This window comes from Phocoena phocoena, chromosome 3 (assembly GCF_963924675.1).
Source record: "Phocoena phocoena chromosome 3, mPhoPho1.1, whole genome shotgun sequence".
Lineage (NCBI taxonomy): Eukaryota > Metazoa > Chordata > Mammalia > Artiodactyla > Phocoenidae > Phocoena > Phocoena phocoena.
The window spans coordinates 168,018,997-168,043,058 of record NC_089221.1 but is presented as its reverse complement, the minus strand read 5'-3'; the positions used below and the strand labels follow the sequence as shown (position 1 = coordinate 168,043,058).

At 47.4% G+C, this 24,062-nt stretch overlaps 1 protein-coding gene across 3 annotated transcripts in view; it reads right to left on the bottom strand.

The window, feature by feature from the left end:
* INSR (insulin receptor) overlaps positions 1 to 24,062 on the bottom strand; it is a 126,074-nt gene that overhangs the window by 48,037 nt on the left and 53,975 nt on the right. The window lies entirely within an intron of this gene.

Genomic DNA, 24,062 nt, shown 5'->3' with positions numbered 1-24,062 from the left:
GTGCTTGTAGATGCTTGACAGCTTCTTCAGGGAGCGGGGCAGAGATGCTCTGCTTTATAGCGTTTGCCAATTTCTATGGTGTAAATACTCCCACCACGGTTCCTTTCAAGCTACCCCACCTATAGTTACTGAACGTGGAGCCAGTAAGAGATACATAGTATCACAGCATTAAATAGTATATCTATTGTATACATCCAATAGTAGCAAATAACCTCAAAAGCATAAATCATAGGAAAATGTAGTGAGATGATTAGGAAGTGGTGAGTTTGGAGTATTTATTACCTTTGTTTTCAACATAATTTGTTTAATTGTAAGTTGATGTCATTTAAATTTTAACAACAGCTTAAGAACCAGATTTCCTGAAAATCACACAGTTGGCTTTAGCAAGCCAGCTCCAGCACGCAGCTGCAGTACTGGTGTAAATAGATATATCTGGGGCTTCCCTGGTGGCGCAGCGGTTAAGAATCCGCCTGCCAATGCAGGGGACACAGGTTCGAGCCCTGGTCCGGGAAGATCCCACATGCCGCGGAGCAACTGAGCCCGTGCGCCACAACTACTGAGCCTGCGCTCTAGAGCCCGCGCCACAACTACTGAGCCCACATGCCTAGAGCCCGTGCTCCACAACAAGAGAAGCTGTGACAATGAGAAAACTGTGCACCACAATGACGAGTAGCCCTGGCTCACCGCAACTAGAGAAAGCCCACGCACAGCAACGAAGACCCGATGCGGCCAAAAATAAATTAATTAATTAAAAAAAATTTTTTTAAAGATAAGAACTCTTTAAAATAAATAAATAGATAGATAATGATCTCCATTTTCTCCATTTTACAAATGGGGAAACTGAGGCGCAAGGTGGTTAAGCAAATGGCCCAAAGGTCATTCATTGCTTCAACACACATTTGCTTGCACTGATCTAGATATTACAGCTGCTGCAGGAACATGGTGGCCACAGACCCTGCCTTTGGGACCACATGGTCCAATGGAGGAGACATATTCATTATTTAAAAGTATAACTGCATAAACAGCAAGCACCGTGCTGGAAGTAAGGAGGTGGCATTTCTGCTGTGACCTGCAGGAGATCATGAATGGGAAAGGAGGGGGCTCTGCGGATGGCGGGCAGAGGCTGTGCATGGATTTTGCGGCTGGAGTTTCTTATTTGATGCAACCGAACATGTCCACTGAAGGCTGGACTCTTCCCTGGCTTCCTGCAGCAGCTTGGAACACATCCCCTCTCTCCCGATGTCTCACTACTCATGACTTCCTGACTCCCCTTAGTATTGGTCCCTCAGCATCTGACCTGGGCTTCCAGGACCAGCCCTCCCTTTCCAGGCTGCCAGCAAATTTGTCCCTGGACCGATGGCTTCCCTGAGGCTGGAAAGACCTCGGCCACAGCAGAGCCTGTTCCCTGGATGCCTTCTTTGCTCACTCCGTGCACACCTTGGAACGTGGTTTTGGAAGCTGGGGAGTGTTCTTCACTCCAAATCCTCAGGCCCTTTGATTGCTGCAATGAACATTCCGGCCCACGTGGACCCCACCAACCAGACCCAGGGAACTGAAGAGGCTTCTGAAGCCACACTCCCACACGAGCATCGCTGTTGGATGGAACTTTCCGTGATGATGGAAATGGTCTCCACTGGCACTGTCCAACACGGTAGCCACTTCCCCGTGGCTGTGGAGTGTGGTTAGTGCAACAAGGAACCAATTACTTTTTAATTGCAGCAAAATAGGCGTAAAACTGACCATCTTAACCATTTTTAAGCGCACAGCTCAGTGGCATTAAGGACATTCACATTGTCGTGCAACCATCCCCACGGTCCATCTCCAGAACTTTCTCATCTTCCCAAACTGAAATTTTGTCCCCGTGAAACACTGACTCCCCAGCCCCTGGCCCCCACCATCTACTTCCTGTCTCTATGGATTTGACTCTTCTAGGGACCTGCTATGAGTGGAATCAGATCGTGTTTGTCCTTTCGTGTCTGGCTTCTTTCACTGAGCATCGTGTCCTCAAGGTTCATCCATGTTGTAGCAGGTGTCAGAAGTTCCTTCCTTTTTAACAAAGGCAGAATTCTTGTTGACAACATCACCAGTGGGTGCTCGACTCTATCTTGATAAGGAGGAAAACATCTATACACAGTAAGATGAGCTAGCTTGAATAACTGTAGCTGCTTACATTTATACAATGAAAGTCAGTCATGTATGTCAAAAAGGGGAGAATCCAAGCTTTGTATAGGTTCTTAGGCAAAATTTTTTGGAATTTTAATTCTCTCCAAGCTTGTCAGGATCCAAAGGTGCCGGGGAAAAAAGAGTCATTGAATAAGAGATGTGGAATGTGCAAATCATGATTAATAAATAGAGCTGGTTTTGCCATAAAAAAAAATAAAAGGTCCCTTCCTTTTTGAAGGTAATACTATTTCATTGTGTGTATATACCACATTTCGTTTATCCATTCATCTGTCAATTGACTCTAGGGTTACTTAGACCTTTTGCTCACTGTGAACCATGCTGCTGTGATAATGGGTGTACAAATATCTCTTCAAGACTCTACTTTCAGTCCTTTTATGTATATACCCAGAAGTGAATTGTTGGATCACGTGGTACTTTTATTTTTAATGTTTCTATTGAAGTATAGTTGATTCACAATGTTGTGTTAGTTCCAGGTGTACAGCACAGTGATTCAGTTTTATATATATATACTTCTATTCTTTTTCAGATACTTTTCCTTTTAGGTTATTACAAAATATTGACGTAAACCACAGCAATATCTTTTTGGATCCGTCTCCTAGAGTAATGAAAGAAAAATAAACAAATGGGACCTAATTACACTTAAAAGCTTTTGCACAGCAAAGGAAACCATAAACAAAATGAACACACAACCTACAGACTGGGAGAAAATATTTGCAAAGCAGTCTCCACTCCAGCATCCTTCCTGCCCCTCACACACCCAGGCTCAGCCCTACCACAGGACCTTTGCATCTGTTGCTCTGGCTGCAGCATCCTCCCCTTATCCTCCCATAACTAGCTCCTTCTCAACCTTCAGGTCTCAACCCCTTAGAAAGACCTTCTCTGACCTCCCTTCTGGAAGTCACTTTCTCCTTCTTGAACCACGTTCTAACACATGATCCTATGACATTTTTCTTACAGCACTTATCACTCTCGAAAATTATCTTGGGTGCTTGTTGACTGTCTGTCTGGAGGGGAGCTTAGGGGGCAGGGCCACTCCTGCTCCATTCAGTGCACTGGATCCCACGACACCCACTCCTAGGACAGGGCCTTGCACCCAACAGGAGCTCAGTAGACCCAGGTCTGAAAAGACAGAAAGGAGGCAAAAGAAAGGCCTTTGGAGCAGTTCTAAGCCCCCAGTTCTTAGCCAGTGGCTCAGGAATTCATCCAAGAACTCCGAGTTGCAGGAGCTTCACAAAACACCATGAAAAATTACATGGAAAACTTGGAGCATCCATGCCTAGGTGCATAGTCTGATTTTCTACATGGATCAAGAAAGAATTAAGAAGCTGTAATAGGAACAGGATGGAGTTAACCCCACCAATGTCTGTGTAGGATTTTCGGCGTTTACATACACCCCCCCATTGGATTCTTACTTAATTCTAACAAAGACCCCGGGAGGGAGCGGGGTAAGTAACATTGTCTCCATCTCACAGAGGAGAGAAGACTTGCTCAGCTGAGATGCAGCATGAACCCCACATTCCTGGGTCTCAAGAAGGACACGGCCATCCACAGGGTCCACCCAGTCAGGGGGAGGAGTAACATGCATACAGCTCTCCACCCACAGGCATGCCACAAAGCTTTCTCTAAAGAATCCATGACAGCCTCAGTTTTCTTGTCTGTCAAATGGGGATGATAAACCCTTAACTCCTTCTCACACTTAAAAGAGGGGATGCAGGTAAGGAACTGGATTCTTTGATAGACACAGTGTAGGCTGGATATCAGTTAGCTACTCTGGGCATTATTATTATTTCCATTGTCATTAATAATCTGTCTACGAGGACCCAAGGAACTCCATGGCAGGAAGCAATATAGAAAGCAGACAACTATTTAGGACCCACAAAGACTCCACCCTCTGGGAAAGCACATGTGCGAGCAGGAAAGGGCCTGTTTCCTGGGCTGGGGCTGCATCTGAGGGTCAGCCCTTAAGTTCAAAAGAGGTGTCAGCAAAGACCTCACAAAAACTTCCCAAACACATAAGCTTTCCGGCCTAGACAATGCTAAGAAAAACGATCCAACACTCACAAACAAGGCCAGAGGTTAACCACAGGGCTATTCAATCTTCCTCTGGAGCCCTGCCTAAGAGGCCCATGTGAGAACAACTGCATTCTCCAGCAAAGGAGCTGGCAACATTTTCCCATGGAGGGTCACAAAGCATATGTTCGGGGCTTATGCTCGGTGTCACAACTAGTCCACTCTGCCGCTGTGGCGTGAAAACAGCCCAGAGAAGGCTTATGGGGACAAATGCATTGTGTCCAATAAAACTTTATTTACAAAAGCAAGCAATGGGCTGGATCATTTGCCAACCCAGGCAAATGATCACAGGTAAGTTTCAATACAGTGAAACTTACCTGTGATTGATTTATTTTTTTTTTAATATTTTTTAATTTATTTGGTTGTGCTGGGTCTTATTTGCAGCAGGCAGGCTCCTTAGTTGAAGCTCGAGGGCTCCTTAGTTGCAGCATGCAAACTCTTGTTGCGGCACGCATGTGGGATCTAGTTCCCTGACCAGGGATTGAACCTGGGCCCCCTGCCTTGGGAGCGCGGAGTCTTAACCAGTGCGCTACCAGGGAAGTCCCTGATTCACTATTTCTATTAGCGCCTCAACTCCAGGAAGCCAGATGTCAACTTATAGATGGATACGTTGTAAATCATTTTTTATCCCATAGAAGAAATAACCTCCAAAAATGACAGGTTTATTGCCCCTGGGACATTAAGTGTCCCCATATCTAACTTTGCAATCCTAGTTCAGTGACTATACATGCTTTGGCTTTACCATCCAGCCGGTGCCCTCACTAAAGGGTTAAAAGTGTTGACAGGTGCTTTTTTTTTTCTTTGCATAAGAGTTGTGTATTTTAACTTTTGAAGACTATACTTTGATAATGATAAGTCTGCTCTGGGTGTCTCCCATTCCGTTTCCAAGTACTTTATCTTATTTAATAGAAATGCCACTGTGGGTGTCCCCCACCCAAGTTGAATTATGAAAACCACACATCTGGCAAGATGAAAATGGAGGAGGCGTCTGACTCTCCTCTCCCTGTGCACCTTGCCCTGCCCTTTTATAGACACCAAATGAGCCACAGCCACAGTCCCAGCAGCCCTGGCTCAGAGGGCCACCACACCCAGGCTGTTTCTGCCAGAGACGATGGCAGCCTTCTCTAGAAAATGCCCAGCAGTCTGGGAGCTATGGACCTTCCCAGGACAGGTACATGATGTGTGTGTATGCGACATCCACACGCCCAGACCTCCCTCCTCCAAACACACAAGTTCCTTGTTCATCCCTCTCCCGTCCCCCACCCCCCACCCAAGCTGCCGTGGGCTGCTGGCCTCAATTTCCTCCCAATTCTCCCCTAAAGTTTCCAAAAGCCCCTGGTCTCCAGTTCCACTAGCAGAAGCAGCCACTACCCTCCTGAAACTCTCACCTCGAGTGGCTTTTTCACTACACCCCGCTGAGAAGATTGAAAACTGAACTCTAAGCAGACCGGCAGAGCGGGAAGGAGGGAGCAGAGTCAGCATCCTCTGGCTGGACCCTCTGAAATAAGTGGAAGGTTCTTCACCAAACGATGCTTTCCCCAGAGAGAGATCTACAGAAATGCCAACTGGTTCAAGAGATGTGGTATAAAGCAAAGGAGACAGGTGCAATTTGACCTCAGTATTTCTACTGCTACGAATTATCCTGCAGACAAGGACCATATGTGCACTTAGACATCTAGACGAGGATATTCTTTACCCTACAGGACATTAACCATTGGGGTTTATAACTGCAAAAGCCTGTAAACAATGTAAAAGTCCAAAGCAGGAGACTGTGTAAATAAATTAATGTGGATCGAGGAAGTAGAATAGTACTCAGCTGTGAAAATGGAAGTGGCTCTATGTATTTTGATGTTGTAGTCACTTCCAAGATAGCATTAAGGGGAAAAAAGTGTCTAAAGAACATAGATTGTTCGTGGAAAAAGAAAGAGATGTACATTGTGGGAATACAAAATGGACAGCTAGTGTGGGAGACAGTTTGGTCGTTTCTTATAACGTTAAACATATACTTCTGATCCTTACCACAGAACCTAGGGGTTTACCCGGGTGAAGTGAAGAACAAAACACTTATGTACACACAAAGACCTGTATTTGAATGTTTATAGTGGCTACATTTGTAATCACCCCAAACTAGAAACAAACTAAATATTCCTCAACTGGGGAATGGATAAACATTGTATCTCCATGCAACAAACTCTAGGGAGCCGTCAAAATAGAATGAAGTGCCGATTTCCACAACACAGGGATGAATTTCAAATGCAGGGTATTGAGTGTAAGAAGCCGGTCTCCAAAGCTACACATTCTAGGATCCCATTTTATATGACATCCTGGAAAAAGCAAAACTATAGGGACAGTGAACACATTAGTGGTAACCAGGGGCTGGAACTGCAAATGACACACAGAAATTTGGAAGATGATGGAACGATTCCATATCTTGACTGTGGAAGTGGTTACATGACTATATAATCAGTCAAAACTCACAGAACATTACACCAAAACGGGTGAACTCTGCTGTACGGAAATTACATCTTAAAATGAGGGGGAAAGAAAAGGACAAATAGGTCATATGTCCGTCTGGAAGGGACACAAGAAATGTGCCCCGTGACTGCCTGTGGGGAGGGGAATGTGGATGAAGTGGAGGGTGGGTAGCAACATCCTTGCATATCAGCACAAGTTTTTAAATTTTTTCCTATGTATGTGTACGCCCTTCTAAAACTGACCTCTATTTAAAAATACATTTTTAATATAACTGAATCACTTTGCTGTACACTTGAAACTAACACAACACTGTAAATAACTATACTTCAATAAAAATTTGAAAACTAAAAATACATTTTCAGAAACTCTGCTAGATGATTAAGAAAGGTTTTTGATCCATTATACCATTCTACCCCCAAATATTCCTGTAGTGACTGTGTCAGAATAGCCACCAGGCATCAACGAGAGCTTTACAAAGTTTCTCTTAAGATCTTTTTTTGCCTTAGTACAAAATCAACAGTCAAAGCAACTAAACACCAAGTGTGCTCCGAGGTTGGAATCTGGACCAGGTAGAAGTATTATTGATGATAGACAACACTGGGACAACAGATGAGATTTATATAACAGACTGTGGATTCAAATACTGCGTCCGTGTTAATGCCCTGATTTTAAGCATCATACAGAGGTCGTGTAAGAGCATTTTCTTGTTCTTAGAAAATACCCCCGAAGAATTAAAGGCAAAGGAACATCAGATGCGTGCATCTGACTCTCCGATGACTCGGGGGGGAAAAAATTAATATGTATATTATGTGTACATAAATATATCAGAGAGATAATAAAACAAATGGGGTAAAACTAGTGAATTTAGATACAATTCTTGCCAATTTTCTGTCAACTTGCAAACTACATCAAAATTAAACGTTACCAATTTCTAACCAAGCAAGGTTAAAAGCTGCAATACTGGGAGAAAACAAAGGCCCTGCGGTAAATAACATGCTTATAAAAACACAGCCACTTTTGGTTTCTTTGCCTTTTTAAGTTCAAATCAATTTGGTTTTTCTCAGTTAAGGAGATATATGGTAAAAACAAAACAAAAACTTTTTTTTTAAACCCCTTTTAAATGTTTCCATAGCACGACATATGTTAATAACATCTTGCTACATTCCTCTCCAAAGCCCGTGGGTAAAAAAAAAAAAGATTTATTATTCCAAAAATTACTGCTTTCCAGAAATTTCCAAACGGAACAGTTGCGTCATGGGCCTGCAGACACATTAACCACAGGGCCTCGTGGCTCTCCCTGAAAGTGTGAATATTATAAACTCCATAACGTAATTTACTTTTGTTTCCATCCTAAGCCTTTCTCTCCCGCGCCCGCCCCAGACCGTGACAGACGAGGTTCGAATCCCCGGAGCCCCGGGGCGCGGGCAGCACTTAGTCGGGAAATTCCTCCCCTTGGAATCTAGTTGATTTAATGGTGGGATTTGGCGGGGGGAGCGCTAGGTGAACTTTTGACGGCTGGGTGGTCAACTAAACGCCCTTTCGGGTATGCGCTCCCTGAGAAGCGGCGACCGCAGGAGGTCGCGTCCTTGAAGCTAGGAAGCTCCCCCTTTCCTCCCCAGACAATGCCACCCCCGCGGGCGCGAGTAGAATCGCTTCCCAGATGCGTTTGGACTCGAGTGGCGGAGCTCTTCGGAGAAATACGGCGTATGCAGGCCAGAAAGGAGGCGGAGCCCCGACGGGGTGGGGGCCTCCCCGCTAAGGCAGCCTCAGGATTGGTTGGTTCCAGGCATCTATGTGTGTGTTCAGGAGGGGCGGACGCTGGGCAGGAGAAGCCCCGCCCCCGCGAGCCAGTGGCGGCCGCGAAGCACAAAGCCCGAGGCGCACTCCGCTCCTGGGAATCCAGGCCAGGCAGTGACGGCGGCCGCAGCACCGCCCTCGCGCTCAACCAATGGGCGGGCGTGCTGCCGGGGCGCTGGCCCCGCCCCCGGGCGCTCGGGGCTCCGCTCGTCCGACTGGCGCTCCGGCAGTGACCGCCGCCGGGCAGTCCGCGCTGGGGGCTCCGGGAGGGCCTCTCGAGGGTGCAGACCTTGAAGGGCGGGTATGCAGAGGATGGAACTTTGGATAAAGTTAAAGAAAAGGTGAAACCGAGTGTGCGGGCCGCCTCAAGCAGCCACCGGGTGGCTTGGGCCGCGCGCGGAGCTGGGCTTGTGCCCGGGAGATCGGGTCACCGCGTGGCAGGCAGCGCCTGGGATGGCCGAGGGGGGCCCTGGCCCCAGGCCTCACTCGAGAGGGGCCCAGAGAGGGGCAGCGGCTCGCCAGGGGTCGCACAGCACAGTCTCCCAAATTGGGGGTGAGGGGGGCGTGGCAAGGGGAGAGTCCCACTCTGTCGGACCCTACCCACAAGGTTTCGACCCCTCACTCGCCCAGAATACCAAGGACCATACTCATAAATTACATTCTTAATAAAACTTACAAGGTTTCTTTTCGGGGTGCCCTCCGGCCACTGTTCCCCCAGCATTTGAAGATGTCCACCTATACTTGCAGTTCCAGGAGACCGAAGCAGCAAATGGGCATTCACTAACGCCCCCCAACCCATTCCACGTGAATACACTTTAAAATGTGTATTCCGTTTGCAGAATACATCATTCAACCCATATCGGTTAATAAGCTTTTATTAACCCTATTATTCAAACCACCATCTCCATTACAGACGGAGAAACTTAAGCACAGAAGGCGGCTTTGCTAATGCCAGCTCAGCTAGCAAGCAGCAGGGCCAAACTGGAACCCAGCTCTCTCTCCCAGGGAGACTGGGACGGCGTGTGGCATCAGGGACTTGTGACACTGGGGGTTTAATTCACAGTGTTTCCCACTCTGACCCACCTGGATTTGGCACCTTCCTGGCATTGGGATTCAGAAAGGGATGGTGACCTTGACTCTACTCTCCCAGGATGCACGAAAGAGACAGACAGGTAGGGCCCATGAAGGGGAGGCTTATTACTGCGTCTGTCTTCTTACTGCATCCCAGTGCCAGGCACACACAGCAGGAGCACAGTGAAGCTCATAGCCGGGGTGGGGGGGGGGGAGTGGAGGGAATCAGGTGACTGGCTTTATCCCAGCAGGAGAGGGACAGTACATGCAAATGTGTGAATCATCAGGGCTGCCTTTAACTATGAACAGTTCAGAGTTGATGAAGGGCAAAGTACAGAGGAAAAGGTATGGGACATCAGGCCAGGCAGGACGGTTAGGGAGCCGAGGGGCTTGGACTTTGCATCACAGGAGGAGCCGAAGAAGGGCTTCAACCAGAAAAGACACCACCGGATCCACATTTGGGGCCAATTTTCTGGCTCTCTGGTGGGTGGCTGAAGAAGGCAAGAGGGAACAGGGAGGAACAGGCTGGCTTCTGAAGCCATCAGGGTGGTGGAGTCATCAGGACTTATCACATGGATGACTCCCAAGTTTCCACCTTGGGCAAGTGCACAAGGCTCACAGATGAACTAAGAAGAAAAACTAGGTGCTCAAACTTGGACCATCTGGGTTTGAGGTGTGGAGTCCAGGATGTCAGGGCTTCTGCAAATGATTGATTGTTTGCAGTTGCTAAGTTACACCTCAAACAACCGCAGCCTGCTCCTGAAAACCACTCTTGCTAAAGTGCCTGGGCCCTTGTTTGTTGTGGACATTTTAGAACTTCCCCCTCATTTATGTATGTAATACATACGCATTTTAGGCAATTAACTGTAGCAATGACTTTTTAAAAGTTGTTGAGTTTTAAGGGCTTCCCTGGTGGCACAGTGGTTGGGAATCTGCCTGCCAATACAGGGGACATGGGTTCGAGCCCTGGTCCGGGAAGATCCCCCATGCCACAGAGCAACAAGCCCATGCACCACAACTACTGAGCCTGCACTCTAGAGCCCACGAGCCACAACTACTGAGCCCACATGCCACAACTACTGAAGCCCACGTGCCTAGAGCTCATGCTATGCAACAAAGAGAAGCCACCACAATGAGAAGCCTGCACACCGCAACAAAGAGTAGACCCCGCTCACCGCAACTAGAGAAAGCCCACGCGCAGCAATGAAGACCCAACGCAGCCAATAATTAATTAATTAATTATTTTAAAAATTGCTAATTTTTTTTTTTAAGTTGTTAAGTTTTAGCCTACTTGTGTTTTCTACTTCTTGAGCCAATGTAACTTTTACAGGATTTAGAAATTAATGGCAAGAGAGCACAACTTCTGAGATGTGGGCATAGCTGTTCTCAGGGGCAAATTCAGAGCCTTAATTTCTTGCAAAAGGAAATGATTAACCTAAATAAAATAAGCACTTAAACCAGTAAATGAAGTTATTTTAATAATATTCCCCCAATTATTTATTACCAGAGCTGGCTTTACAATTTTTTCATGGATTTTAAGTTACATTTCCATTTTCCTTCTTTATTTTATGTACTTGTTCTTCCCACATCCTTTTTTTTTCTTAGTTATACTATATATATAGTGTGACTCTCTATATTCAGAGTCTTCCTGCTAAAACAGCACTGTCCAATAAACAGTCTGCATTGACAGAAAAGTTCTGTATCTGTGCTGTGCAGACAGTAGTCGCTAGCCACATGTAGACACTGGGTGTCGGAAATTGGCTAGTATGACTGAGAAACTGAATTAATTTTCCTGTGGCTAATGGCTACCCTATTGCACATTGCAGCTCTAAAAGATCCAGCTCTTGAACTTGTCAGTTCTGTTTGTTTTCTAATCAGTTAGTCCCTGCTAATTTATTATTTCCTTCTTCCTGTGTAGATTTGTTTCATTATTCGTAGTCTCATTTTTGTGATTTCTCTATATAATTATTTAAGTCTGCATTCGCATCTCCCCAGTCTTCTAAAGCATCTATCCTTGCAGTGCTGAGATCCACCTTTGACCAAAGTTAAGAGTTGTGTTTTGTTTTTAATTATCACATGGTGGGAGTTTGTCTTGCATGCTTGTTTGGTTAAGCTTTTAAAAATTAATTTCCAGTTACGTGTACTTGCAGCCAGAGATTAGGCAGTTCAACGTCTGCTTTTTGGAATGCGTTGGGTTTCATCTTTTTTGTTTTTGTTTTTATTTGAGATTTAACAGATGATTAGTTTTTCTAAATATTCCAAGAGCACTTTAAAATGTGTATTGTTTGCAGAATACAAAGTTCAGCCCATATCTTTTACCACGATCTTATTAACTGTATTATTCAAACTCCTTGTTGCCTAATTGAGGTTTATCTACATAATCAAGGCTATGTTTGTGACTCCCCTGAGGTTTCCTTTTTTTTTTTTTTAATTTATTTTTGGTTGCATTGGGTCTTCGTTGCTGTGTGCGGGCTTTCTCTAGTTGTGGTGGGCAAGGTCTACTCTTCATTGCGGTGCGCAGTCTTCTCATTGTGGTGGCTTCTCTTCATTGCGGTGCGCGGGCTTCTCATGGTGGTGGCTTCTCTCTTGTGGAGCACAGGCTCTAGGCACACGGGCTCAGTAGTTGTGGCACATGGGCTCAGTAGTTGTGGCACACGGGCTTAGTTGCTTCACTGCATGTGGGATCTTCCCAGACCAGGGCTCGAACCTGTGTCCCCTGCATTGGCAGGCAGATTCTTAACCACTGCACCACCAGGGACGTCCCTCCCCTGAGGTTTCTTAATTCTCCTTGTATTTCCTACAATTTGTTCTCTAAAGTTGGTTCTATGAATACTCTACCCTCATTAAAGACTGTCCCTTCACCAGTGGAAAACCTCTCTCCCCTTTCCTCCCGGATAATGCCTGCTGCCTTGAATTCTCTGCATATTTTCCTCATTCATATTTGCCCACAGGTTTAAATTTTCCGTGTCATTTTTGGAATTAGATATAACCATTTTCTTTTTTTCTTAATTGAAGTATAGTTGATTTACAATGTTGTGTTAATAGGTATAGCCATATTCTAGTGGGGAGAGTTGAGAGAGAGAGAGAGAAAGAACCACAGCCTCCATGGGAACAAGGGAGTGGGAATGGGAAATGTCAGAGTCTGAAATCTGTCTCTGTGGAAGGTCTGAATTGCAAGAAGGGTTTGCCTGGGGACAATCTCAACCATAAAAAGGTCCACTCACATGACTGATGGCTTCTCATAACAAGTACACGGTGGTCTTGAATAGTGTACAGGTCGACAGAAGCCAGTTTCCCTGGAGCTGCTACACCCACGGGCTGGCAGAGTTTAGGTACAGTGACAGGGAATGGAGAAAATGTCCTCAACTCCTAAAGGACAAAAATAAACAGTAGAATGTACTGCCTTTCTGTGGAGACACCATGAAATGGAATCATCAGAATGAAAAAAACACCTATTTTAAATTCCATCGTGACCAAAAAGAGACAACGTTCGGCTTATTTCCTTATTGAGTTGGTTCCTAAAGCCAGTCTGGCTGCTTTCTTTTTCCATCTAGGAGAAATGAGAAGCTTGGTGTGGCGTGTCCATTCCAGGAGCCCCGTGGCTGTTCTTGGGACACTCCAGTGTGTACACTTCAGACACTGCTATTCTACTAGAAAGAGATGGAGTTCTCTGATGGGGGTGGGGGTACCCATTTGCTGCCCATGTTTATTTCGACTTAAGAAGAGAATGTGTTTGTGCCTTTGCCACTGGATCCTCAGACTTCTACTGGGTCTTTGGCTCCACTTTGCAGCCCTCCATCTACCTGAGTAAACACCCCGTACACCTGGAACTTCCTGGCTCTGCTTCTATCTACGATGCCAAGCCCCAGCACACACTTGGGAGAAATGCATGAAGGAAATTAAAGCTGTGCAAATGCTTTTCCATCCGACTGAATGCAAGGTATCATCTAAGAAAGTTCTAAGAAAGATGGATAGCATTTCAACTCCCAAACCAAGTCACCTGATGGCGAGAAAGCTTACTGGTAAAAAAACTCCTCTCTGGGCTTCCCTGGTGGCGCAGTGGTTGAGAGTCCGCCTGCCGATGCAGGGGACACGGGTTCGTGCCCCGGTCCGGGAGGATCCCACGTGCCGCGGAGCGGCTGGGCCCGTGAGCCATGGCCGCTGAGCCTCCGCGTCCGGAGCCTGTGCTCCGCAACGGGAGAGGCCACAACAGTGAGAGGCCCGTGTACCGCAAAAAAAAAAAAAAAAAAAAAGCCTCTTTTACATGCATACTACGACCGTGGAGGAATTTTCTTTCCCCACCGGGATCCACAATAGCCACTCCCTCACTCTCCCGTCAGTATTTACTCACAGGTGGATTGTCTTCTGCACCATGGAGGTGCCCTAGAAACCCTTTTGAGCCCTACAGACAGGTTCTCTGACTACTAACTTTTAGTTTCTTAATTAAAACGTTGACTAGGCAGCGAAACACACCCTGTTGCCAATCCCATCACCATCTTCCTTCTAGGTCCCTCAGTCAACAGCTCTGAGCTCCTACTCAGTGGCAGGCACCACCCTGGGCGCTGAACGCAAACTGGTGAATAGAACAGACACAGTTCGACCGCCTCCCAGGGAGACAGAAATCAGTGCACCAGCGCAAGGACATTTTGTTACAAATCATACTCCAAGCAAGTTCACAGCGGGGCTGTAACAGGCCTAACCTGTTCATTTCCTCAGCTGGTTATTCTGTAAAAGCTAAAAGAGTTTCTTTCTTGCCTTGAACAGCCAGAGAGCCAAATGCCATCTACCGGCTGAACCCTCTGCCTTACCTTAGTCACGCCAGTTTCCCCCTCCATCTTTGCCATGTGATCGAGTTGATGGACAGACGGACAGTCAACCATGCTTCCCAGTCCCTCGGCCTCCAGGCCTGGGATGGGGAAGGTGTGATGGGCTCAGATAGTCCAAATGGGCTCTCTCGAGGCTCACCCGTCACACCTGGGATCCACGGCTTCAAATCACTCACGGGTGGAGGGCAAAGAATTATGAAGCCAGGCAGACCTGGGCTTGGAGTGGATGCAGCCATTTCCTCATTACATGACTCCACTTTTTGTGCCTTGGTTTCCCCATGTGTACACGGGGACAGTAATAGTACCTTGGGCTGTCCTGAGCGTCAGATGGGATAATGCCTGAAATGTGCCTGGCACAGCATCTGGCCCCTTGCAGGGTTTGCAAAGGTGTCATCAGCACCAGCAACAATTTCAGACATCTCCTCTCTCAGTCTCCTCCATAAAACAGCTATAACAGTGTCCAACATCCTATGGGGAAGTTTGCGGTACGCGGACCTCTCACTGTTGTGGCCTCTCCCGTTGCGGAGCACAGGCTACGGGCGCGCAGGCTCAGCGGCCATGGCTCATGGGCCCAGCCGCTCCGCGGCATGTGGGATCTTCCCGGACCGGGGCACGAACCCGTGTCCCCTGCATCGGCAGGCGCACCCTCAACCACTGCACCACCACGGAAGCCCTAAATGACCACATTTAAAGCGTGCCCCCAGAAACATTTGTTTCCTTCCCCTTGAGGCATTCTTGGGTAAAATGTGTTCATCCTCACTTTTGCATGTCGCTCCACAAATCTGCCAGGTATGGGAGGAGGGACAGACTGAGACATGGTTTCGCTGGTGACCCTGGACTGACGGCTGATCCTGCAAATCCAGCTCGTCGCTGTGCTCCATCCAATTCAACAAATGCAAATATATACCTGTTCTGTGCCAGGCATGGGAGGCAGCAACGAATGGGCTGTCCCTGCCCTCCAGGAGTCCCACGACTGAGCACAGAAAGGTCCCAGCTGGACACTTCTGTATGTCCGTCGGGACCTGAACCCAGTCTCTGCACATTCCCATCAACCCCACACCGCCCTCTTCCTCAAAAGGAAATAGCCTAAAAGAAGTGCACAGGGGGACTTCTCTGGTGGTGCAGTGGTTGAGAATCCGCCTGCCAATGCAGGGGACAGGGGTTCAAGCCCTGGTGAGGGAAGATCCCACATGCCGCGGAGCAACTAAGCCCGTGCGCCACAGCTACTGAGCCTGCGCTCTAGACCTAACGAGCCACAACTACGGAAGCCCACGTGCCACAACTACTGAGGCCCTCGCGCCTAGAGCCCGTGCTCGGCAACACGAGAAGCCACCGCAATGAGAAGCCCGCACACCTCAGCGAAGAGCAGCCCCCGCTCAGCACAACTAGAAGAAGCCCGCACGCAGCAGCGAAGACCCAACGCAGCCCAAAATAAATAAATAAATACATGCTTTTAAAAAAGAAGTGCCCAGGGCTCTAAATAAAACACACTGCATGCTCCTTCTGAAGCCCAGCTATGCCATAAAATAACTGCACTTCCCAATGATATCGCAATGGCCTCTGAAACCACTTGGAAGTTTCTAGAAGGGCTCTCCCACAGTAGCAGAACACTGGGACTGAAAGGGAAAACACAAGATGCCCAATTTTCCTCTCAGAAATCAAGATTTAATAGCCTCCTAAGGAAACCATAATTGGAGGGCTATGGGGTGCATTCCTCCCCGAGGCCTGTGATTATGGAACGCCAGGAAAGGTTGGGAATTTGGACCGAGAGCAACTTTGGGCTCAAACTAAAATGAGTCTGACCCAAAGCAAGAGGTGTAGCTAAGTCCCTTCACGCACACACACAGACACTGAAAGAGAGCTGGATGGGGCACAAAGAGATTGGAAAGAAATTCTCATGCAGAGAAACAAAGCTACAGTCAATTAAAATATGGGTCCGGGGTGGTCCTTACACCCCACTTGGTATTTTATTTAGGGTAGGGTGTGCCAGTGGTTAGAAACTAAGGCCAGAGAATAAGATCCAAGGTGGGCTCTGCCATTCCCTGATTCTGGGCTCTTGGGTAAGTGTCTTAGCTTCTCCAAACCTTGTTTGCAACCTCAGGGCCTTTGCACATGCTGTCCTGACCACCTAGAATTCACTCTGCCCCCCACCCCACCCCGTGCCGCCCATGGCAACTTCCCCTTCATCCTTCTGGTCTAAGCTCAAACCTTAGCCTCAGAGGGGCTCCCTCAACCTCTTTATCTAAAAGAGACCCCTCTCACCTCACCCCATCTTGTCACCCTGACGTAATTGCTTCCAGGATTTATTGCCACCTGAAATTGTCTTGTCCATCTCTCCGTGAACATGTTTACTGCTGGCTGGCCCACTGGAACATGGGCTACAGGAGAGCAGACCCCTTGCATTTTTAAATTCACTGCCAGACCCCAGAGCCCAGCAGAGAGGGAGAGCCACACAAACAGTTGCTGCTGCTTTTAATAATGTCCTCATGTGGGCTAAGGATTCTGCCAGCCCACGGTAAACATGGGGGCCAGTCACAGACCTGAAGGGTGACAAAACTGAGGCTTCCCTAGCGATGGGTTGGGCCACAGGTCAATGCCACATCTCAGCTCCCTGTTACTATCGGAGAAGTGAATTACAGCCTTTTCTGCTCACCGTATTTATTGGGAAAATGGGGTTAGGTCCACAGCAGTCAAGCACATCGTCAGTGGCACATAATAAAACAAGAATCTAATTTTAAAAAAAGAGTAACAGTTCTACACATGTTAAATGGTTAAGAAATACACAATCACGGCAAGATATAAGACACTTGATCTTGAAAGAGCCTGAAGTTTGCTTGTACGGAAGTGGGTGTCGGAGGGTTGTAGCCTGTGAGTGATGGTGAAAAGATGGAGAGGGAGGGTTGTCTGAAATCGGATGCAAAGTCAGAACCTCAGATGCAGATGGTGGCGGCTCGTAACCCATGAGGAGCGCTGAGGGGGCTGGTGGGTGTTTGAGGTGCGTGCCCGCGTTTTGTGTCACCTGGGTGGAGTTTTCAGAGTTCAGCTCCCCTGGTGTTTCTCGGAGATGAGATCGCACAGAAGCAAACTCAAAAAAAATTTTTTTGTTTTAATGTCTTTAATGGAGTATAATTGCTTTACAATGGTGTGTTAGTTTCTGCTTTATAACAAAGTGAATCAGCTATACATATGTCCTCGTATCTCTTCCCTCTTGCCTCTCCCTCCCTCCCACCCTCCCTATCCCACCCCTCCAGGCGGTCACAAAGCACCGAGCTGATCTCCCTGTGCTATGCGGCTGCTTCCCACTAGCTATCTATTTTACGTTTGGTAGTGTATATATGTCCATGCCACTCTCTCACTTTGTCCCAGCTTACCCTTCCCCCTCCCCGTATCGCAAGTCCATTCTCTAGTAGGTCTGTGTCTTTATTCCTGTCTTGCCCCTAGGTTCTTCATGACCTTTATTTTTTTTTTTTAAGATTCCATATATATGTGTTAGCATATTGGTATTTGTCTTTCTCTTTCTGACTTACTCACTCTGTATGACAGACTCTAGGTCCATCCACCTCATTACAAATAGCTCAATTTCGTTTCTTTTTATGGCCGAGTAATATTCCATTGTATGTATGTGCCACATCTTCTTTATCCATTCATCTGTTGATGGACACTTAGGTTGCTTCCATGTCCTGGCTATTGTAAATAGAGCTGCAATGAACATTGTGGTACATGACTCTTTTTGAATTATGGTTTTCTCTGGGTATATGCCCAGTAGTGGGATTGCTGGGTCATATGGTAACTCTATTTTTAGTTTTTTAAGGAACCTCCATACTGTTCTCCATAGTGGCTGTATCAATTTACATTCCCACCAACAGTGCAGAAGGGTTCCCTTTTCGTCACACCCTCTCCAGCATTTATTGTTTGTAGATTTTTTGATGATGGCCATTCTGACCGCTGTGAGATGATTTTTTCTCATTGTAGTGTTGATTTGCATTTCTCTAATGATTAACGATGGCAAACTCAAAATTTGCATCACGCTCATATTGGTCCTGTATAGTGTTGGAATAAATTCAAGTCTTCAAATCGAGCCTTAGAGCAGGGCTGACCGTACAGCCTTGGAAACAACACAGACCAGGTGGGAGCGTCCAGTGTAATGTCACCCACACTGGAGCCTGGATGCATGACCCACCTGAGGCCAGCGTGGGTCTCAGCACAAGCCTGGCATCGCCATCATAATTAAGGCTTAATTCCTCCAAGCACGCCTTGCAGAGAGCAGTGAATGTACAACACACCTCCCTCCCCTGGGCAGCCTGCAGAGGCTAGACATTTATTTGGAATCTCCAGCTTACGCTCTTAAAAGTGTGCACACGTTGAGATCGACTCTGCAGAAGTCATGTATTTGACTGCATAAAAGAGCTGTGTGGGTTTGAGGATAAAAATCACACGTGAATAATTTGCAGGTTAAAATCCAGAATGTTCTGCATCACCCCCCATCTTTGAATACAAATTCACCTGCACACCTTCCAGTGCCAGAGCAAGGTCTGGGATGCCGTCAGCATCCCCCAAACAAAAAATGCTGTACCTTTCAAGGAGAAGGACACTCAGCAGCTTCACCATGGATAATAACAAAGGGCTGGAAATGTCCATGGATTGTGGGTTGATTAAATACATCACTAAGGACCGTGGTCACAGAAGAAAAAGATTCTGACAACTTCCAGGAACTGCTGTTAACGGAGAAAGCCGAGCCACAGAGCAACAGGGAAAAAAGGGTATTTGTGTAAAAGGGGGGCAGGCAGATGTGTGTAACAGCCACACACGTGTACACATAAAATTCCACGGGGTGAACAAGAAATGTCTGGGGAGAGAGTGGACGAGGAAAGGCCTTACTTACTTTTTCTTGTAAATCTCTTTAAAATGGGTTTGACCATTGCATTTTTTAAATTGAATGGAGGGAAGGGAAGGGGCAATATAGGGGTAGGGGATTAAGAGGTACAAAGTACTGTGTATAAACTAAGCTACAAGGATATATTGTACCACACGGGGACTATAGCCAATAGTTTATAATAACTATAAATGGAGTATGACCTTTAAAAATTGTGAATCATTATACTGTACACCAGTAACTTATGGAATATTGTACATCAACTATACTTCAATAAAATTTTAAAAAAGAAAAAAAATAGTGCATTAATATACTGAGGGGGGAGCTTCCCTGGTGGCGCAGTGGTTAAGAATCCGCCTGCCAATGCAGGGGACACGGGTTGGAGCCCTGGTCCGGGAAGATCCCACGTGCCGCGGAGCAACTAAGCCCGTGCGCCACAACTACTGAGCCTGCGCTCTAGAGCCCACGAGCCATAACTACTGAAGCCCGCACGCCTACAGCCCGTGCTCCGCAACAAGAGAAGCCACCACCATGATAAGGCTGTACACCACAACAAAGAGTAGCCCCCACTCGCCACAACTAGAGAAAGCCCGCGCACAGCAACGAAGACCCAACGCAGCCAAAAATAAAAAATATTTTTTTAATTAAAAAAAAATACTGAGGGGTTTGGTGTTTTTGTTTGTTTGTTCTGGTGCTGCTTTATGTTTTGTGCTCCACGGTCCCCATCCAGAGACTTCAGTCAAACTGCCCTTGAAACAACCAGGTAATTCTAGAAAAATTGACCCCTTTGGGGTCAAGTTGTTGCTTTATTTAGCAATAAGCTAAATTCCATTTTCAGGAGCTGATGCTGCCAGCCCTTCCATTCCAGGGAAGGATTTTATTCCACCCTCTGATTTTTCCAAAGCCAGCCTTTAAGAAGGATGTGCATGCCAAGCTTCCTCAATGAGTGACCTGGGGCATCAGGACCAGGTCAGTTCCGGGTTCTATTATTAGCAACAAATTAAATTAACTAACGACGAAAGCAAAGCACACAACCCAGTGACCCTCTGAACCAAAACATGCACAAGCACATTTACACAGGGGCCAGAGTTATAAGCAGAGCAGCTGTGTCCTCTCCCACGGATAGAGAGCTATGGGGTGGGCAGTCATGGGGTAGGACGCTGTGCCCATCGACACAAATTGGACCAATCCACAGAGCTTATTGAGGGAGGTGGTCTGGGCAAGAGGCAGCAAACACACCTTCTGCCCAACAGGACTTTGGAGGGGATATTGGGTAATGGAGGCAGGGCAGGACGCCACTACCACCCCTTCCTTTATCCTTGCCAGTTTCACACCTGGTAACTCCGGGGTACTTTCCCAAGTCACCAACTTGGACCAAGAAAGATCTCAGACTGAGAATGCCATCTCTGTGGTCTTAGAGTACGGTTTCTCAGCTGTTGACGTCTGGGGCCAGAGCGTTCTCTGTGATGGGGGACTGTCCTGGGCACTACGGGGTGTGGGTCAGCATCCCCGGTCCCCACCTACTAGATGCCAGGAAACGCCGCGTCGCCCTCAGTTGTCACAACCACAGATGTCCCACAGATGCCAGAATCACCCTCGGGTGAGAACCACGGCCTTAGAGCGCCACCCGTGGCAAAGACAGAGGTGGCTGAAATGTCCACCTCGCCCTGACTTACAGCTTCAGAGGTTCCAGCACCCCTCCCCCAGGCCCCCCTGCAGGTCACTCCCCAGTTTCTGGTCATCCCCACACTCCACTTCTTGCAATGCCAGCTCAGCTCCCAACTTGCACACATGCATGGAAGCACCATCCACCTGTCGGAATTTTGCTGAGAGCGAGCCAGCCACACGCCAGGCCATGGGTGTCCTGTGGCCACGGCCCTCGTGATGTTTCCAGCCTAGCAGGCAGCGAGGCAGAGTTAGAGCGAAGTTCCTACTTGCTTCTCAGCCGCCCGCTGCCAGCCTCCAGCAGCCCCAGTCCCTCAGTGACTTCCTACAGCAGAGGGGGACCCCAGGCCAGCAGTGAGGGTCCTTTCTCAGCTCCATTTAAAATATAAGCCTTGGAACAAATGCTGAGGATTTCCTCAAACCACTATAGGGCACTGCAAGAACCCACCCTCGATGAAGTATGCAAAGAATTATTACTAAAGATCCATTTTCCTTTTGTTTCTCTCACCGGGGAATACTCAGGCTAAATTCTCCTTTCTGGGTTTTTAATACCTGGAGACAAAGAGTGTCTCAGGACGATTCCAGAAGCAAAGGTTGCAGTCATTTGCCCACCTTTAGAGTCAGATCATCTTTAGCCTGGGTGCGTGGGCTGCTGAAAGAACTCACGAAGAAAAAGGACACCATCCGCGACCCAACTCCAGCGGGGAAAGGCTTCCAACAGAAAAAGTTAAATAGAACCGCTCGATGTGAGAAGGAAGTAGACTCTTGGGGGTCCACGTTTGTTGGACATTTCCGAGCAATTTTGAGTGTCTTGTTTCATTCCATTCCCCAAGGTCATCTTGTAAAATGGGTTGGGTTTTCTCATTTCTCCTAGAGACTTGACTGAGGGCACACACAGCCAGGGGGTGGAAAAACAGGGCTTTATCCTGTACTTACTTGCATGTGGTGGAAAATCCACTAGCTGCCCACAGCCTGGGTACACGTGTGCGAGATGTCAGTGCAGAGCTGGGTTTTAAAACCCAAGGAGCACCATTGACACATGACTGGATAAACCCAGTGTGGTCCATCCATGCCATGGATTATTATTCAGCCTTAAAAAGGAGGGAGATTCTGACATCTGCTCCAACATGGATGAACCCTGAGGACATGAAACTCAGTGAAAGAAGCCAATCACAAAAGGACAAGTACTGTCTGATTCTACTTATACGAGGTCCCTAGAGGAGTCAGATCCATAAAGACATAAGGTAGGATGGCGGGTGCCAGGGGCTGGGGGAGGAGGTGGGGAGTCAGTGTTTCATGGGGACAGAGTTTCATTTTGGGGAGATGAGAAAGTTCTGGAGATGGATGGTGGGGATGTTTGCAAAACTGTGTAAATGGACTTAATGACAGTGAGCTGTACACTTAAAAATGGTTAAAATGATAAATTTCACATTATGTATATATTACCACGAAAAAGGGGGGAAAAAAAAAAACTCAAGAAGCAATAATGGTAGGCAGCCCTATACCAGGCATTGTAGTAGGGGACTCTGCATTCTCCCATTCACCACATCAGGTCCAAAATTATCCTCATTTTGTAAATAAGGGAACAGAAGGTTCGGTCATTTGCTCAAGGTCACACATCAAAGTCGTGGTGGATATGGAGCCAGGATTTGAACCCAGGCAGTCTGGCTCCAGAGCTGTAACTTTTTTTTGCGTTACGCGGGCCTCTCACTGCTGTGGCCTCTCCCGTTGCGGAGCACAGGCTCCGGACGCGCAGGCTCAGCGGCCACGGCTCACGGGCCCAGCCGCTCCGCGGCAAGTGGGATCTTCCCGGACCGGGGCACGAACCCGCGTCCCCTGCATCGGCGAGCGGACTCTCAAACACTGTGCCACCAGGGAAGCCCCAGAGCTGTAACTTTTTAATGTCCACATTGTACAGTCTTCAAACTCAGGCTTCCTGACTCTTCACATCCACCGATACCCCCTGCCTTCCAGTAAATTCCTTGCACTTCCTCGCACGAATCTCCCATAGCTGCCTTTTTGCCCATGACCATCTCGACAACACGTGAGAAGTGTGACAATCACAGGACCCCCAGCCAGACCACACTTGCTCTTTCTCTAGTTTGACTGGCCTTGAGCTGGGCCCTGGTGAAACACAGGGGGACAAGGGGCTCCCAGTCCAGTGGGGAGCAGGACAGAACTGATACCAAGTAGAGCTCAGAGCTCAGACTCTGAGGTCAGGCAGATACGTGTTCAATAACCAACTCTCCCTGCCCGTATGTGAGGTCCTGCAAATTCTTGGGCCTCAGTTTCCCCATCTGTAAAACAGACGTAATGAATAACCCTCCCTCCATAGCAACTGATTAGAAAGTTAAACACATGTAACCATGGAAAGCAACTAGTCCAGGTCCTAGAAAAACCAGAAACCCTTGATCAACAGAAGATGCTACTGTCGTATATCATATTACAAAATTAAAAATCTCTAACAATCCTAGTTATAGTCAAACAGGACCCAGAGTAAAGAGACGGAATTCTCTATGTCTGAGAAGGCATCCTGGAGGAGATACACGGGAATACGGGTTTTTTAAGGAAACAATGGCTAATACATAGGACAGAGGCACTTGCACTTCCTAAGACCCAGGCGGCCAGTCAGCTATTAACGTCCTCGCCAAACATTCTATGAATCAGCTCCCTTTAAGGATGGTAACTTGGTGAAAGGGTTTTCTCACTGTAATTAAACTACGCGCTCATCCGAAGGGGGAAATTCGGTCTAAGAAGCAAACCAGGTAGGAGAGGAAACATTTTCCCTGAAGGGAGGAGGTGACCTCCTTTCCTACCGCAGCCCCTAATCTCATTCCTCCCAAGGCCTTGTCATTTACGTCCACCGCAGCGCCCGAGAAAGCAAGGCCTGGGTCAAATTTCCCCCTGTGCCCGCCTTCCATACACGTTTACTGAACAAATAAACAAATGGGTTGGAGGTGACAGAAACCTCAAGACGATGGGTCATCAGCTTGCCTGACTGGAGGGAACCAGTTGTATGCACTCAAGTTAAAAGACTCCCCAAGGTCACGGAGCTGGGAGTCTAACCTGGCCTGAGGTCTTTGTTCCTCTCTGCTGGGCTT